We start from the raw sequence: 4,074 nt of genomic DNA on the forward strand, positions 1-4,074 counted from the left end.
TGATAGACAGATGATAGATAGATAGATAGATAGATAGATAGATAGATAGATAGATAGATAGATAGATAGATAGATAGATGATAGATAGATTGCCTCTATTTGCATTTTGGAAAATAACCGTGCACTAGTTCTGAACTTTAAATATTACATACTGTATAGGAATTCATAGAAAAAATATTATCTTAACATTTCAAAGGCATACTTTTACTGGCAAAGCAAAAGCAAACTTTGCATTTTGTTTCAAAAGCTTCCGCTTTCTCAAATCCAAAGTTAAGATTCCTTAGAAGAACAAAAAAAAAGCAAGAAAACTTTTTCTATTAATAGTTAAAACTATTTCTCTTGCGTGTCTCCGAAGAGAAGCAGGCTCGCTCACTTACCAAAGGCTGACAGTTCGTCCCAAGTGTGGAACTCCTACTCGGCTGAATCCGAGAACGTTTTCCTTCTGTGTCAGGCTCTGCGCTCTGACAGCCCCGTTGCTGTCCTCGGGATATATAGTCAAGAAATGCATCGTCACGTGTTCTGGGAGGAAAATTTACAACAGAGGTTGGCTGTGGCGGAGCCAGCAGTGAACTCAAAGCACTGCACTTCAACTCCCTGAACTTTGCAGCTGGGATGAGAAGGGGGGGAGTAGGAGCTGCTTGCTCCTCCAGCCTCGGCTCAGAACAAGAAGCTTCAGGTGGCCAGAGCTATGTGCGAAAGAGGAGAAAGAGCGTGCTGTGTTTGAAATGTTACCCCAATGCTGACTGCCACTAAGGAGGAGGAGTTTATGTTTCATTTCCCTTGCAGGAAGTAGCCATTCTGTCATCTATAGGTTTTCACAGGAAATCCAACCCTGTCATTAGAATCAAAGACAGCTGGCAGCAAGTGCAGAATTTTTAGTGAAGGGATAACAGTTTCCATTTTAAATTCTTCTACTAATTGATAAACCCTTCCTTAGCCCCTGCCTCGGACTGGTGTGGTAAAATTGTTGGCTAGTGAGGGACAGGACTGTTCAGCAAGCAGAATTCTGAGAACCCTATTTTAAGTTCTTTTCCTCTGAACCACTCTAAAAAGACAAGGTTGGCTAGCACAGGTTAGCCCTTTAATAGCACAGAGATTCTACCTGCCTCACACCAAGCCTACAAATACATTCTCTATAGTCTCTTTGGGAAACTCCCAGATTCTACCCAGTGATCGGTGGACATCTGTAATCCAGTGGTTGAGAGGTTGAAGCAAGGGAACCATGATTCCATGTCAGCCTGGGCTACAAAGATAAACTCCTCTGGAAAACAAAAATCTTCCGGGTTCTCTTTTTAGTGATCTGTGTGAGGTGGAAAAGTGGCGGTGAGAGCCATTAAGAGTCCTACAAGGTTCTATGATGATATGCAAGATATTCATCAGTATGGCTATAGGATAGGGCCAGTTCAGGTTCCTTATCCTCAGCTGCCCAAGGACCTAACTGGGGATGAGAAGCCAAGGACAATGGCACTGGGTTTTGATCCTACTTCATGTTCTGGCTTTGTGGGAGCCTAGCCAGTTTGGATGCTCATCTTCCTAAACCTGGATGGAGTGGGGAGGACCTTGGACTTTCCACAGGGCAGGGAACCCTGACTGCTTTTCGGACTGGAGATGGAGGGGGAGAGGAGTGGGGGGAGGGGGAGAGGAGTGGGAAGAGGGGGAGGGAAATGGGAGGCTGGGAGGAGGCGGAAATTTTTTTTCAATAAAAAAAAAAGAGTCCTATAAGGCCATGCCTCTCGTGTATCTCAGGCAGGTCATGAGAGAAGCGGGTATTGTCTTAGTGAGTCTCCAAGCAAGATTCAAGTTCTAAATACCTAGGTGGGCGCCTTGTGAGTGACATGGGAAGAGTCACCAAGGACTTGGTCGCCAAGTCACTTGCTCCCTGAGATGTTACTCTAGAAGGTTGTCATTCTAAGTCCAAGCAAACTGGCAGTAACCGGGCCTTCACCTCCAGCAGCCTCCGATCTAGGAGCTGCAGTGGTACTGGCATACAAGCCAACCCTAAACAAAGCATCCCAGATGGGTCTACTGTCACCGAGTTGAAGCTGAGGAGAAACATGGAAACCTTCCTCTGACTGTGTAGCGCACACCAAAACTGTCATTGTGAGTCTGGCTTTGTGACAGGCATGAATTCTGACAGGCATCCTGAGAAAAGAGTTGAGCCAGGAGTCCATGGTCCAGGACTACTCATCTGATGCTTTGTCCTGTGGTCACCCCAAAACTCCCCAACTGGGGCTGAGGTCTTACCTGCTGCTGATCCCGACGCCAAGGTCATTCATGCAATGACATTTTGCTCATATCAGTACAGTGTGATATGTACTCTGCCAGTTCAAAACTCCTCAGCTACATGGCAGACCTGGCCTTTTCCACCCATCCTCCACATAAGGGCTGTCAGACGTTCATCCCTATGTGCCCGTGGTGGCGTATCTGAAGATTAGAGTAGGAAAGACCCATGAGACGCATTCCTGTTGGTACTTGTTGTAGTATTATTGCTCATGGACCTCGGGATGGATGAGACTAGTCATCACTGGGTGGGGGAGGGGTTTCCAGGCACTACAAACTGGACAAGACAAGGTAGGAAAATGTGTCACCAGGTTTAAGGAGTGGGAGCTACACAACCAGGTGTGGGAAAGACAAGCAGAGGCTTAGGAGCCAACAAAATTAATCCCAGGCCTGAGCCTACAGCCCCAAGGCACTAAAGCCAAGAAAGGCCCTGGCTTCTGGAACAAATACAGAAAGAAGGCCAAAGGACTAAGAAACTAGAAACAGAGGGAGAGTCGAATCCAGAGCAGGGATTGTCACAGACGTTGGTGATTCTAAGAAAGACCCTTGAACCCACAGACTGCCTGTTGGTGACCCCGTGACCTCTGAAGCTCCCAAACTCTGCAGGGGTCTCTTGAGGAAACAATTCAACTGAGCACTGTCCTCGGGCAGAGATGATTGCTCAATTTATGTGGTTTGCTGTCAGGGTTGGGTGCCCCCCCCCATTACCAAAGGTTCTTCTGGTTGCTTCCTGGTGTACAGACGGTCTCTCTCCAGACTTTCCCTTGCTGCTCTTCCTTTCTAACCTGCCCTACCCTGGGAACAGAACTCAAGATTAGGGCTTGCAAGCTCCTACCCTGTCTCAGAAGGTAATGTGGGGAGTGACCGAAGAAGACAGCTGGATGTCAGCCGCTGGCCTAGCTATATACTGACAGTGGTGAGCACGCTTACACACACATGTGCAGCACACGTCACATACATACACATACACACCATGACTCATACTTCCCCTCTTAAAATGAAATTAGCTGGAAATATATCATTGTTTAAATTTATAAAACAACTACAAAGACTGTGGAAAACTTGAGATGAATTCTTGAGGATGTTGGTTTAAGAACCTGAGTTTGGTTTCCAGCACTCAAGTCAGGCAGCTCCCAGCCATCTGTGACTCCCACTTGGAAGACTCTGACACCTTCTTCGGGGCTGTGTGGGCATCAACACACAGACATACAAAAATACACGTAACTAAAAAGTATAAGTAAATAAATCTTTTAAAAATAATCAATTAATTGTATATTTCCAGGTCTGTTTCTCAACTCTTTCAATAAAATTGCTTTAAATTGGCATTTTAAATAAGTGTGAGATATGCTACAGCCAAAACCCAGCAGGATTAATCCCTAGCACTCAGACAAGATCAGGCACGTGCAGGGTGGTACAGCCAGAGACTATTCCTTGCCCTCAGAAAGCAGAGGCAGGTGCACCTCGTTTGAGGCCAGCCTGATCTATACAGTGTGTTCTGGGCTAGCTAAAGCTACATGCTAATACCATGTCTTTAAAAAAAAAAGTTATTTACCTAGGTGTCTATTTTTTACCACACTCACATCAAATCTGTGAAATATCACAACCATTTCATTAAAAAAAAATTAAAAGGCCAAAGTCTAAGCAATTTTCCCCAAGTCATGCCAGTAGTGATAACACCAGGAGAGAGAGAGAGAGAGAGAGAGAGAGAGAGAGAGAGAGAGAGAGAGAGAGAGTGTGTGTGTGTGTGTGTGTGTGTGTGTGTGTGTGTGAGAGAGAGAGAGAGAGAGAGAAAGA

General features: G+C 45.7%; 1 protein-coding gene across 1 annotated transcript in view; it reads right to left on the bottom strand.

Annotated features, from left to right (window-relative positions):
- Positions 1-473, bottom strand: part of Kcne4 (potassium voltage-gated channel subfamily E regulatory subunit 4) — a 2,789-nt gene extending 2,316 nt beyond the window's left edge. Inside the window, exon 1 of the mRNA XM_026786378.1 lies at positions 378-473. The gene's annotated coding sequence lies outside the window, so the exon portion shown is untranslated. The remainder of the gene's footprint in view (positions 1-377) is intronic.
- Between the last annotated feature and the right edge of the window lie 3,601 nt (positions 474-4,074).

The sequence above is a fragment of the Microtus ochrogaster genome, linkage group LG4, assembly GCF_000317375.1.
Source record: "Microtus ochrogaster isolate Prairie Vole_2 linkage group LG4, MicOch1.0, whole genome shotgun sequence".
NCBI classification, from domain to species: Eukaryota; Metazoa; Chordata; class Mammalia; order Rodentia; family Cricetidae; genus Microtus; species Microtus ochrogaster.